The 15,086-nt window shown below is 37.6% G+C and overlaps 1 protein-coding gene across 4 annotated transcripts in view; it reads right to left on the minus strand.

Annotated features, from left to right (window-relative positions):
• Window positions 1-12,858, minus strand: part of calcrl2 (calcitonin receptor-like 2) — a 22,338-nt gene extending 9,480 nt beyond the window's left edge. The window contains exon 1 of one of the 4 annotated variants that reach the window (XM_047807140.1): window positions 12,703-12,858. The gene's annotated coding sequence lies outside the window, so the exon portion shown is untranslated. Of the gene's footprint in view, window positions 1-1,082; window positions 1,232-12,702 lie in introns of those variants that run through there. The other 3 variants (XM_047807143.1, XM_047807142.1, XM_027144926.2) reach the window with 3 other exon arrangements.
• Between the last annotated feature and the right edge of the window lie 2,228 nt (window positions 12,859-15,086).

Raw genomic sequence — 15,086 nt, forward strand, 5'->3', positions numbered from 1 at the left:
TTCATATAAGCCTAATTATTTACCACCGTGGAGTGAGACACGACACAAACAAAAGCAAAGTCCATTTTTGGTGAAAAGAGTTAATAAAAATTGAGTTTTAATGTAAGTAAATAAATAAATGTAGCTTTAGCTTTGGAATGAAAGGAATGATGTTACTGCTGTTATTGGAAGGAAGAAAAGCCTTCAAGGTGCTACAGAAACTCCACTTAACTCTACTTTTCCTTTCTAACACCATCCACGTCATGTTTTATTTCATACATAAAGCTTTCCTTCGTTCAAATCCTTTTTTTCTTCATAGAAACGACCTGCGAGTAAAATCTGCTGTTTTAAAAAGAACGTGGATGAACTCCCGGTCAAAGCCGTACACAGGTGTCAGGACTCGTCATCCAACTCTCCAAAGAGCTCCGTTTTCTAAATCTGTAACTGTTTTTATTCATGATTCATAGCTATTTCTCTGAGTTCCTTTCAATCAGATGCACAGAGTAGAGCCCCAATGACTCAAACGGCTTTTTGTTGAAGATAAAACACCGAACCCTGAAGGACACCTCGTGGTAATTGGTCCGTAAAAGCTTTCCGTTATCCGCTTATTATTCTCCAAATGTCAGACATAAGACGTAAATGGAGAGATTTACCTAAAACATTTTTTCTGCTCTCAACTCTGCTCACATGAATAACGGCCTTTCATGAAACGCTGCAGGTTTTTTTTTGTCTCTGGTGTGTTGTGTTCAGAAAAAAAAGATAAAAAGGAACCAAATCTTGTGTTGAGGAAACCATGGAAATAAATCGCTCCCCATAAAAGAATTCTCAGCTCGTCGGTTTGGACCAGCGACAAGAAACAGAAGGGGTATGAATAAATAAATAAATAAATAAATAAATAAATAAATAAATAAATAAACAAACAAACAAACAAACAAACAAACAAATAAATAAGTAAATAAATAAATAAATAAATGTCTATATTCTTCCCACACAAATGTTCGTATTTTCAAAGTAAATGTTGATACCAAACCCACTGTTTATATCGAATGTAAGAGTCGACTTATGGTCTGCATGAGAACTTATCAGAATATCAGCGTATAAACCTCCTCAGCTCTCTGTCAAGGATCTGAGCCTGTGTTCATAAAGATTAAGGCTCTGGGTTGTTGATCAGAGGATCAGGGTTCAAGCCCCAGCACAGCCAAGCTGCCACTGCCAGGCCCTTGAGCAAGGCCCTCAACCCTCCCTGCTCCAGGGGCGCTGTATCATAGCTGCCCCTGCACTCTGACTCCAACCTCCTCAGTTGGGGTATGTGAAGAAAAGAATTCGACTATGCTATAATGTATATGTGGCAATAATAAAGGCTTCTATGCCTCATTCTATTCTATTCTATTCTATTCTATTCTATTCTATTCTATTCTATTCTAAAGACAAGATAGTAGTAAAGATAAAAGTTATTCATAAAGCATCCTAACCCTTAAAACAGCTCATAAGGTCAAAAAGTGTTAGGAGTCTTGAGGAGGACCTTAAGAGTTTCTTTATCAGAGGAGAAAATGGCTGAAAGGTGAAGAGGGAGAAGAAATGTATTGTGTACAATATTTAATAAGGATTTGAGTTAATAAGATGATACAGTGTAGGGATTAGTTTTGTGACCAATCACATTATATATATATATATATATATATATATATATATATATATATATATATATATATATATATATATATATATATATATATATTCTGCCACTATGACATTCATACATACTCTAACATCTCTGAACTAGAGCTGAATTGCCATAGCAGCAGAAATGATATAATTTGTCTCCGACATTTCTGCTGTGTCGGAGATGTTTACATTTACATCAACATTATATTTATAACATACAGATGTTAAAACATCTCTAATATGATCGGTCACGAACGTAACCCATACACGATATAGTCTCAAATATCTTAACATAGAGGCAAAGTGAAGGCTTATAACTGACCAGATTTTAAAAGTGCTCCTATTTTTTTATTGGACAACCAATCACAGTAACAGGTTAAGCCCCGCCTCCTCGCTACGATAAAAGTTGTATTTTCCTTGCTCAGAGTTGCTCTTAGATTGGTTCTGAATCACACTTAAGATACAAATCCTAGTTAGAAATCTCTCTCATAATCTGAATATGGGTTCAGATCTATAGATTCCAAATACCAGCATCTTTCCTCTTCATCTTCTGTTCTTATTTTTATAATTTTTTTTAGCTTCAACAGTTCATATTCTTGTTAAACTTGTAGCATTTGCTTTGATATCAGTATCATGGTGCATTTCTACATAAAGTCCTGCTCAGTAAATGGAAGTCTCCTGAGTGATGGATTTAATTGCAGGCAGTACAGAATATAAACCATATAAAAACAAAAACAAAGCAAGAAACAGGGGTGAGCGATTAGTGTGGCATGTGACCAGGAAACCTGGCAGTGGCTGATGGGTAATATGGTCCATAACAGTAACACACTGCTTTCACTTTTAGTCATGGATGCCTTGAAGTCATTTCTTCTGTAATTCTATTAATCCAAAGGGAATAGAGAAGTTTGGCCGGCAGATTGATGAGGACATATTTGTTGTAATCCACTGGAGATCAATAAAATGTCATTTTTAATCCAAGGCACGTCTACAGCAGAGCCGAAAAGTCTTTGATCGATAAACTTCCTACTGATTCAAATCCTACAGCATATTAAAATTTCTAACTTTTAAAAACAGTTATTTTTTCCACATTAGTGAAGGATGTCAGGATCTTCACGCGATTACAGTATAGCAAAAAAATCAGCAACTATTGATCAAATAATAAATAATAAATACGTTTTTATCCATTTAGAGTTACAAAAACTCAACCGCAGAAATCTTCCACTCACACTGGAAACCATATGAAGATGTCTGAATGTTTTGATGAATAAAAACACACTGAGGTTGTTTATTATTAGATAACATAATAACCGAAAAGTCCAGAAATATCATCAACAAATGGATCGCAGACTTGTCTTCCGACCAATCACGATCGAGGATTTTGTGGTATATACTGTACGTTGTGGGATATGCGGTGAAAAAAAAACAACTTACGTCAATTTTTTTTTGTTTTGTACAAGTAAAAAATTTTTAATAGACCAATATAAAAAGTATTAGTGTATATAAAAATAAAAATGGATATGAAAATAGCAGGAATGGAGTTGATCTGTGGCTTAAAATGATGCCAACAAATCAAGTCGTGTGAGACTTGGGGTGTAAATTCGTTCATTCATTCATTCATTTTCTACCGCTTTCTATGCAAACTACGTCGGGTCACAGGGAGCCTGTGCCTATCTCAGGCAACCCGTCGCAGGGCACACACACACTCTCATTCACTCACACACTCACAATTTTCCAGAGATGCCAACCAACCTACCATGCATGTCTTTGGACCGGTGGAGGAAACCGGAGTACCCGGAGGAAACCCCCAGAGGCACGGGGAGAACATGCAAACTCCACACACACAAGGCGGAGGCGGGAATTGAACCCCGACCCTGAAGGTGTGAGGTGAATGTACTAACCACTAATCCACTAAGCCACTAAGCCACCGTGAAGGTCAGAAGAAAGACCTTATACAATACGTAGGCGCAATGTCCTGGCCGTTCGCTGTTATATTGATATAACAGTGACGAGGTTTCAACATGGTTCTATGCTTCTACGTCACATCTAAGCTGCAACATACATGTCTAAACTTCTCATCAAAAAAGACTCGACTTCAAGACAAAGCTTTCCTGAAGAGTCTTCATTATGCGCATTAAGCTTCAGTTTATCCACTTCCGAATCCCCCTCATCGTCTCCTTGGGCATGTTTAGGTTTTTTTTTAAGTAAGTATCTGTGTATACTCTAAGAGTTCAGAGGAGTGTTTGTCTACAAGAACGCAGGGAGAGTTGCATGCTTAGAGAACTGTTGCGTGTTGGAAACAGGAAAGCGAGCCGGATCACATGACCTCTGCTGATCCCAGGAGGCAACGCGTGGGCAGTTCACTATTGCGGGTTAAAGGTCAAGAACACTGGGGACTTGGAAGCAGAGGCCCTGTTTGAACATGGGAAACATCGACGCAACAAACGACAGGGTTTTCAAATCAGATAAAAGAAAACTTGGAATGAGTGGTGTGTATGTGTGTGTGTGTGTATCTATAAATAAAATATATATCTATATCTATCTATATATATATGGAACTGAGGCATCAGTAAACGTTCTGTCCTTAGAGACCAGCCGTGGTCCTGGGGACCACCAGTACAGCTGTAGCAGCTGTGGGATGCATGTGGGGACTAAAAATGGCAAATATATTTTGGAAAAAAAAAGAAGGAAAAAAACTACAAAACATTAACAAATTAGGCAAATTAGCCATAATCGTATCACTTTTACATATGCTGTAGTAAAGGAGGGGTTACATCCCCTGAAGAGAACGTTTCCATTAAAAGAACACAATGCTGAATTCTCAAATCTGATTGGTCAGAAGTTGTTCAATATACTAATATATAAGAGAGAAGAATGTCGGGGGGGGGGGGGGGCACGGTTGCTTAGTGGTTAGCACATTCGCCTCACACCTCCAGGGTTGGGGGTTCGATTCCCGCCTCCGCCTTGTGTGTGTGGAGTTTGCATGTTCTCCCCGTGCATCGGGGGTTTCCTCCCGGTACTCCGGTTTCCTCCCCCGGTCCAAAGACATGCATGGTAGGTTGATTGGCATCTCTGGAAAATTGTCTGTAGTGTGTGTGTGTGAGTGTGAGTGAATTTGTAGCAGTCTCAGTCAGCAGTTTCAGTTTGATGTTTCTCTGTAACATGACCAGTTTTTTGCAAGCTAGAGGAAAAACAAAACAGGGAACGAATAACTAAGAGATAACGGGAACTTTCTTGTTTCTCTGATGTTTGTTAGTATAAATGGTTAAAAGTGTGATGTAGCGATTAAAAATAATAAATCTCTATGTTAATATTAAGGATGTGTGCTGCTACTGGAAAATAATGAACTCCTACTCCATCCGGTTACTGATTCTGTTTAACGTCACATGTAAGTCAGCAGCAAGCTGTAAATATGTTTAAAAATAACTCTTCAATCATTATAAATCACAGGCAAGGCATTTTTTCATTGAATTTATTTATTTTTATTAGAACTGTAATCAGCTCGCATGAGCCACAATAGTGATGGTGTGTCTGGTGTCAGTGCTCAGAGTGACGAGAGGGTTATTTTTACACTGGGGGGAACTAAAAGCTTCTAAAGCCCAGGAAGGATGCAAAGAAGGATGAAGGAAAAGAAGGGCCATCTTCCTCCTCGTCCGCCACCTTTGGGCTGCTCGCCTAGCAGTGTTCGGGTTAAAAATAAGCCATTGTTGCACAGATACAAAAGACAGTATTCAACAAGTGCCTCAGTATCCGCTATAGGGTGAAGGGGAATGGGGGATGACGGGGCTGGTGGGGAGGGGGGGTGTATGTCCATTCCAGTGGACCTGATTAACCTGATTAATAAACGAGACCACAATCCAAACTGATGAGTGTTAACAAGCTCCAGTTTTCCCTCTTGAATTAAAACCGATTGAAATAATGCAGAGCTAATGCATTATATACCATGTTTCTGCTCCAGGGGAAGTAGCTGACTCACTCCTCGCTCCTGCGTTTGCGCCGATAAACCGCTTCATCATAGGCCTTCATTTTGCTTTGCTTATTTTCCCATTATTAATGCCAGAAATAGTCTTGAACATGGAAACAGGCCCCAGCGCATCAGAGCACTGACAGCACTCACTAAAAAGAGCTGCTTCATGTCGGCTTCCTGACTGACGTACGCTTTCGTGTCCTGGCACAGTCGATAACAACGTATGAACAGATATACAGTATGTTGTAACGATATCCGTGAGTGACGACGCAAAACGCTCGGAAAAAGAGAAATGGAGATCATCTGAGCTGGTTGATTTTTGAGGTTTGCTAACCAGCTAGTAAATTCAGACATATTAAGATAACATTAAGGCAACAACAACATTATCTTTATCTGCATACTCGAGGGGGGGGCACGGTGGCTTAGTAGCACGTTTGCCTCACACCTCCAGGGTCGGGGGTTCGATTCCTGCCTCCGCCTTGTGTGTGTGGAGTTTGCATGTTCTCCCCGTGCCTCGGGGGTTTCCTCCGGGTACTCCGGTTTCCTCCCCCGGTCCAAAGACATGCATGGTAGGTTGATTGGCATCTCTGGAAAATTGTCCGTAGTGTGTGAGTGTGTGTGTGAATGAGAGTGTGTGTGTGCCCTGTGATGGGTTGCCACTCCGTCCGGGATGTATCCTTCCTCGATGCCTGATGACGCCCTGATAATCAGCTCACTGAACACTTTTCTGGCCACAAGCTTCAGGATCTTAACTGAGGTTTTGTCGTGTCCAGGTTCATAATTAAATTTCTTTGTCATGTCACATGACACAGTGGTGAATAATAACTCGCATGAAAGTAGACATTTTAGGAATTTGTTGTTTTTCTGCCTACTAGGAACAAAATATTTAAAGCAAAACAAAAGCTAAAACTTGAAGCTGTTATCTTCGTCTACTAAAATGCTGTGAAAGGTTATCTAACAGAGGGGAAAACAGATCCAGAACGAGAGTATTCAAGACAGACCTTTCGGTGTTTTTTTTTAAATTAAAGTCCTAACCGTAATAGGAAAGCTGGTCAGAGTAAATACTCAATAAAAATTTGGGTTAGTAACAAACCGTTTAAACCACACGACCATTTACAATGCATAGACTAGACTCTGGAGTGTTTAGTGCATAGAGGACGTGCTTTGTGTGTAGTACTTCATTTGGGACGCAGCTCTAGTTTCAGGTTTTTCCTGGAACCTTCTCAGAACCTCTCTTGGGTTTCAACCCGAACCAAAGCCAATAACACATTGATGATGTAAACGCTTCTGTTTGTAACAGAGTCTATTACACTGAACAGGAAACCTTAAAGTTTCGAGTCTCAGCTGCTGGAGTTGTGGGATGCGGCTCGGGAGGTTGAGAGTTCACATCTCAGAGCTGTCAAGCTGCCATCGCTTTGCTCTGGAGCATCTTTAACATTCAGCGTCTACAGCAGTGTTGTAACATTGCTGACCCTGAATTCTAACCCTGACTTCCTTCCAAGGCTGGTTATGTGAAGAAAACTATTTCATTCTGCTGTACACAAGGGATGTCATAAAGTATACGGCCGTGAACTGATAACGTGTGCTAAACGGATACGAACACAAATACAAAGAAGAGACACACTAGTCATTTCCAGATAGAAATATTCACAAGGCAACTGGTTAGAGGTTGAATAGAGGTGTGTGTCACAAGAGCTGTTCTACTTTCATACAGATGGAACAGTCAGATATGAAGCTTATGCGACTAACAAAGCCTTCATTAATGTTATTTTGGATCTGTTTTGTGTGTGTGTGTGTGTGTGTGTGTGTGTGTGTGTGTGTGTGTGTGTGTGTGTGTGTGTTTATGATTTCCTGGAACAGAACTAAATCCAGCCTGTGGATTGATGGGAATCGATCCAGATCCAGAATGAAGTATACAGTACAGCAGACTAACTTTCAGATATATCTCAGGTGCTGGATTTGGTATTTTATATCTACAAGCCAACTTGTCAACATCGTACACTCCAGCTTTATGCTAGATTTCTGATTTGTCAATATAATGCCTAAAATCCGCTCGTCCGCAGCAATCGCCTGGCTTAAATTAGACTAGTTGGTTTTTACATTGGAAATATAGCAGAACTTACTACATTTGTTAGAAAATATAAGCAATACTTTGTCTGTTCATTTAGGCATGTAGGTTGGTGCATTTTGGTTTAAATACAAACAGTGGCATTGCCTTTAATCTACGTGTGTATATGTACGACAGAAATCAGAAAACAATGTCTTTCTAATCAATATTATGATATTTACATGCTGAAATATTTCTACAAGAAGGCTGGAACTAACAGAATAATTTCCATCATGCCAAGTCCAGGCTTGAATAAATGGCTTTATATATTTGTTTGTTTGTTTGTTTGTTTCATTTATAAAAAAAAACAACAATAATAATTATATATATATCTACTGTATATGCATATATACATATATATAAACTACTAAAACCACTCCCCCTGATCTGTACGTGTACAACGTACGCAATATACCCAAACTATTACCCTTGAGATAACACAAATAAAGATTAGAGAGCCGGCCTGGAGCGATGGCCTGTTTATTTTCTCCAGATATTCTTCTGCAGTAGGATGTCTCCGAAGGCACAACGTTCCCAGCAACTTCCATAATAAAAAATGTCATTCTTTGTTGATGTAACGTTTTTTTTTTTTTTCTGAACACTGCCCATGAAAATCAATAATTTAATAATCAATAATTCAATAGAAAACACAAAACTAAGTGGGAAATGTGTGTGTGTGTGTGTGTGTGTGTGTGTGTGTGTGTGTGTGTGTGTGTGTGTGTGTGTGTGTGTGTGTTTGTTTAATCGTTTAACAGAACTGCTGAAGCATCCAAATCCGAGGCCTTTGTTGTATCCTCTAGCATCGTAACCACACCATACATCACTGTGAAAATATGAACCACTCCCTAATTTGTGCACACCACACACACACACACACACACACACACACACACACACACACACACACACACACACACACACTCACACATACTCGTACATGCTCACTGCAGCAAGAACATGAATTACAGTGAAACAATAGGAACAAAACAACAGCGCCTAATTGCTCTATCCCGGTAATCAATTCTTCACTTCAAGAGCTCTGTCTGAACAGGAAACATCATGTGAGGCATCATAGTGACTGTATCATAAAGAAAATCATCACCTTTCAAGATCAAAAAGCAAAATCTACTTTATGGCATCTGTTTATATAACCGATGATGTGAAGCAGAGTCACTGTTACTACAGTACACTGAATTTAGCTTCCTCTTATGACACGTACATGATAAAATGGATACTGCTTATCCGGTCATAGCTGGATCATTCATAAAACGAGACGATATTTTAAAAGCAACCTGATAATAATAATAATAATAATAATAATAATAATAATAATAATAATAATAGTAATAATAATAGTAATAGTAATAATAGTAATAATAATAATGATGATAATAAATCCCAGATTTTGTATGTTATTTGTAAAACTGTAAGCACTTTTGTCCTGAAGACTTTCCCATGGTGGAAAACTCAAAGTTAGTCACAAAGCTCTGACACTGGAGACTCCTTCGTCGTTGAACTTCTATCAAAATTCCCTCCAGTTCCTCGTACATAAAGCTCTTTATTCCTTCCTTTATATTTCCTCGTCCCTTTATTTCGACACCTCTACGCGTGTTTTCTGATCCTATCTTACACTAGGAGGCTTCGCTCTCTCGCTGTTACTTCATTACAGTACCTCTGTCCATATCGCAGGATCTTATCCTTCTCTCTCTCTCTCTCTCTCTCTCTCTCTCTCTCTCTCTCTCTCTCTCTCTTTTTGTTATACTCTGCAGCCCTTGTTATTTACACTTGGCAGTCTCTGAACCACTTCGATCTGCACTGACAATGGCTTAAATCTGGCCACCGGTATTTGTTCTGCAAATCCGTCCCAGCCGTAGGACACACAGAGCGGGCGCCTGTATATATTACTATTGTAGTGGCTCGTTTCCTCCTCTTTTCAGCCGACAGCTAAAAAAGGGGGCTGTTTTTAACTGGTCCCCAAACATCATAAACCAAACTGTCATGCTAGACAAACAAAAGGAACAAGATGAATTGTTTTTCTGCAGTAATTCATTTTCTCCACTTCTGTAAAGTACGTTTATTTACTTATACACGTTTTGATGTATATACATGACACTTTTTCTGTATAATTCGGTTCACACGGTTTATCCTTATAGCCACATAAGGCTTCGTTCAAAAGTAGAACAAACTTCCTGGATACGCAACTGCAACTTTTTTTAACCATATACTGTAGTACACAGATAAGGAAAGGAAATTATTTTTACTTGTTTATATTCACATTATCCGGTGTCAGGGTTTCCTTTTGAGCCTGGTTCTTGTCAGGGTTTCTGCATTATATCGTCTCAGGAAGTTCATCACCTCTGAGCTGCTCATTAGGAAAGAATTTACTTTTAAAATGTATTTCCTTCATTTGGATATTGGACTTATATATATATACATACAACCGCTTTGCGACAATGTCCCTTGTTAAAAATTCTACACAAGTATTACCCTGATAATATATGAACTATATTCATATACTGCATTATATTTCTCCTGTTCCTACCTGGATTCTATTTTCTATTCTAATTCTATACATAGTCTATTTTGTGTTCTATTTTATTCAATTCTATTTCCGGTCGCATTTGACTGCATGCTTTTACTGCGTATAAAATTCGAACTCGCAATCGAACGACACGTGTGTACAATTTTCTGTTTTTAGCTTAAAAGCACAGCTAGTCATAAAGGCTACAAAGTGAAGTCTGTTACTGGTAAATAATAAAAGGAATTTCCATTTGTGTATTATTAGTTTTCGCAGAGTATCCAACAATCAGATCCTAACCAATCAGATGAGAGAGTTTATCGGCGCTGTGCTATAAATACACATTTCACACTATGAATCAACAGGTTTTATTCTGTTAAAGTTCCAGCAGAGAAATGACACCTCTGCTTATATCTACTTTTTGTCACATCTGAAACTTTAGCAGAGAATTTTTTTGATCCTGTTTGACCATCTAAACCCAACTAATATGTTTTGTATAATGTTGTATTGAACTTTGAATCATTTATATCATTAACGATCGTCAATTTAAAAGAAAAGCCTGTAATTATGGAATAAAGCAGAACGACATGTGAAAGCCAAGCACCGTGTCCAAAAGTAGCACACAGCTCCTATTTATATCACAGACAGCTGCCTGGCAGGGAAACTATGTCCTGTGGTAGAGACTGGGTAAAGAGTCTCCTGAGCACCTGTGATTTCTGTCCACTGCGTCCTTGAAACTGGTGGACGTTGCACAAGTGGGGTCTACAGCACCGTGCCGTACTGTTTCGCTGTAGTATGCAATACGCAATAACCTGTGCAGCAACGTTCCCACAATCACAATTATATTTGTGTAGAACTTCTCTGACACACACACCGAGAAACACGTCAGCTCTAGCTAGGAAACCGAGAAGGCCGATCAGTCTAGAAAAAAATCCTGCAGTCGCAGCTCTTTTACAGTCCAGAGAAAAAACGAATACTAAAAATCACGTAGCTGCACAGTCTCAAAGACTACACGATCCTAGTATTATTACCATTATTCAAATGCACACAATGATATTTTGGCTTATGTGCCGAACCCTCTGAGATAATGAGAACGCTCCACTTCCAGAACATACTTTTCATTAAAATTGTCATTACACGGCTTTATTTATAGATTCAATTCCTTTTTGATGAATGAATTTCAAAACAAAGTGATTTAATTAAAATACATCAGAATTCAGTAATACTTATAAAAATATACGGACGGTTATATATGTCACGCAATAATGTAAAGTTATGAAAGCTTGCCGCAGATACATGATGGAAATCGCAGCAATTTTTCCTGCACTGTGACTAGAAGAAACATCACACACCCTCTGGCTACGCTCCGAATCCCACTCTGAGAAACACGGCCATGACTTCTTAAGGAAATGGGAAACATACCATCTAATAGCAGAGACCTCAAGGTCCTCGACATTATTAATGCAGAGAGGATGTACATGTATTTAGGCTAAATCCCAAATTGCTTTTAATTCCTGTTTAATTGCACTATGTAATGCAGGAAATTGTTAATTTACACAGTGATGTGCAGTAGGAAATTTATTTTCAAAAACTTTTACAGCCAGGAATGCTTAATGTAAACACAATCCATCTGGTTGCATATTAATTATACTGTAGGACATATATGTACAGTAGGATATATAATATCTTTCCTAGTTATCTCAGCTGTAGAACGTTTCACTTCTGAAATATCCTCAGAAAACTTTAGCTCCAAGTTGAAATTATTTTAATGTTTTTTTTTTGCTGTGTTGTTTTATTGTTATGGATTTTACCTTTAATAAAGGTTAACAAACAGAGTATAAAGAAACGATAAATAAAGCTGCGAGAGCTAATCTGCGGGGTCCCAGCATCTATCCCTAAGGTGATTCAGAACAACACAAATGTAAAGATGAAGATACTTATCAAGGATCATGACACAATTTGTGTGAAATGCCTGCTCTAGAGAGCCACATTTTTAAAATCCAAACACCAAATTTCAGCTCATAGTACAGTGCACTTATGGATAAGAATGCAATAATAAAAATAATAAAGGGTTTTGATGGACAGCACTCGGTCCACCTAACACTGGAGGTCCCTGGATACCACATTCAGAACTGATGTCCAAATCTGTCAGCTAAAATAATCTAGAACTCATAGAAATCAACAGAGAACTGATTTATATGTTGTAAAATGTGGTGGCATCATCAATGGTAGCAGCTAAAGAATCTTTAGTATATATATACCGTTTGTTTGTTTATTTATTTATTTATTTATTTATTTATTTTACAGTGCATGCTGTAGGTGTAGAAGGTGTACACATTACAGTGCATGCTTTAGGTGTAGAAGGGATGAGTAAACTGGTCTTCATTATAATATGCCCTCAGACTTCACTGCCATCACTATATCAGCTTTATGAAGCTTTATAACCTAACTAACTTAAAATACTCTTACCGTAAAAAAGCACAAGATGTTCAGCGGTTGATCCTCTTATATCCTCTGCCCGTGAACATGTTGGAAATGATGAGGCTGTGTGTGTATGTGTGTGTGTGTGTGTGTGTTTGTGTGTGTGTGCTCAGTGAGAGCGCGCGCTGATGTGTCTCTACATTCACGCGCTCCCACAAAAAAATCATGACCGGGTTGCCAGATTGGAGTCGACTTCAAATGAAACCTTTATTTCTATCAATAATATCAGAAGTAGTACATTTAATTTTAAATAACTGTAGGAATAAAAAACATAATACACATTTAGCCAAATGCAGAGCGTTTTAATTCTTAATTCTGCTTGATTTAAAATGAATTGATATTAATCGGTTAATTAATTTTTGCTTTTGTGTTACAATGTAATAATCTTAATAGTTCTTAATTGCTGAAATGGTGTTTTCTGTTAGATGTTATGTAACATGCATGAAAGGAGTCTCCAGTGTCCAGCTGTGTTTTTTTTTTATTTTATTTTATTACTATTATCATTACAGTCATGATAGGATAAAGTGGCTGGTGAGAGAAAGAATATAAGCTGCTTTTGCTTCATCTTGAAATGATAACTTGACATTTTACAACATTTAGTGTATCCCTAATGGGATGCAAAGTAAGACATGCAAACATTGGTGGATTGCTCAAGTAAAAGAGGAATTAAACACTTTTGCAACATGCTATTATTAAGGGAAATGTTTTTGCATCACTTTTGCTCAAGTTCTTTTATACAGAAATGGAGAATAATATCAAAAATTGTAATTATTCTTGACTACTTTCTAGCATTCTAGCATTTCCGAGCTCACACTGATTGACTCAATTTGACTCACTAATTGACAAGAAAGACAAACATTTGTAATAATTTTTTCCATGTTGTCACAATGAAATGAAGAACCACATCCCATCAGCGTTTACATTATGTGGGAAGTTCTTTGTGGTGGGAAATGGTTCTTTCCATGAAGCAGTAACAAAAATGGTTAAAGAACCGTCCATGAAAAGATTCGTCCAAGTGGTTTTTATTTTTTAAGACACAGAAACAAATTTGTTCCCTTGATAAGAGCTCGACCCTCTTCCTGTAAGCCTGGGGTGAGGAAAATGCAGAAGGATGTTGCATCATCTGCATCATCAGACTTGTCAAGTTCAAGTTCACTTTATTTATAAAGCAGATTTAAAACAGCCACAGGACTGACCAAAGTGCTGTACAATAAAAAAGTGTTAGTAAAAATACACAGGAAAAAAATTATACTAAGACAGGAGGTAATAATAAAAGCAAAATAGAATTAAACAATATAATAATACACACTAAATCAAGCAATAATAGAACAATTAGAAAACAATAAGAAGAAAATGAAAAGTGAAACTATAGATATGCCGAGGAAAAGAGATACGTTTTTTTAAAAGGGACTTAAAGATGGACAGAGAGGGTGCTAATCTTAATTCTATTGGCAAATCATTCCAAAGCTGTGGCCCAAACACTGAAAAAGCTCGATCCCCTCTACGCTTGAGTCTTGAAAAGGGAACAGTGAGGAGGTTCTGGTTGCCTGATCTTAGTCTTCTGGAAGGAGAGTATGGATATAATACTTGTGCCATTAAGGAAAATCACAATTTCAGACAATTGACTTGAATCCTTGAACAAATGGGCATTTCTACATGGGCAGGATTCTGGTAAATTTGGCAAATTTATATCTAATTGACAATTGGCAAGTGCTTAAATTGATGGTGTGTAACTGGTGCATGTGTTAAATGTATATAGAGAGCATGCCTTGTGTAGAGGGAATGTGTTAAATGTATTTCTTCTTCTTCTTCTTCTTCTTCTTCTTCTTCTTATTATTATTATTATTATTATTATTATTATTATTATTATTATTATTATTATTATTATCAAATTCCACTTATTTATTTGTATGTTTTGTATTACTCACTCACAAATGCTGCTTTCATGTCTTCATGTCTGTGTTGAAAATTTCATAACCTCTGTGTTTCCTACACAATTCAGTTTCATGCTTCACTTATCAGACATGTTCATTTTGCTGAATTTTCTTATTTTCCGTACATGTAGCCATTATTTCCACATCATCACATATCAACCTAATTGCTTTTATTCTAATTATTTCGTGGATTAAATTTCCTATTCAATGTGGCACAGCCTAAAACGTTTTTCTTGTGCAATTGTGCCCTCTATTGGTCACTAATAGAATTCTAATAAGTGAAAAGATTATACTGTATAGCTCAAATAACAGAATTCGGCTGATTACTAAATATTAATTATTTTGTTCCAACATTACAAAATATTAAAAACAATATTAGGGTTATTTTGGCATGCTGATATCAGGATGATTTCCAGACATTAACAGAAAGAAATATGA

The sequence above is a fragment of the Tachysurus fulvidraco genome, chromosome 23 (assembly GCF_022655615.1).
Source record: "Tachysurus fulvidraco isolate hzauxx_2018 chromosome 23, HZAU_PFXX_2.0, whole genome shotgun sequence".
Taxonomy (NCBI): domain Eukaryota; kingdom Metazoa; phylum Chordata; class Actinopteri; order Siluriformes; family Bagridae; genus Tachysurus; species Tachysurus fulvidraco.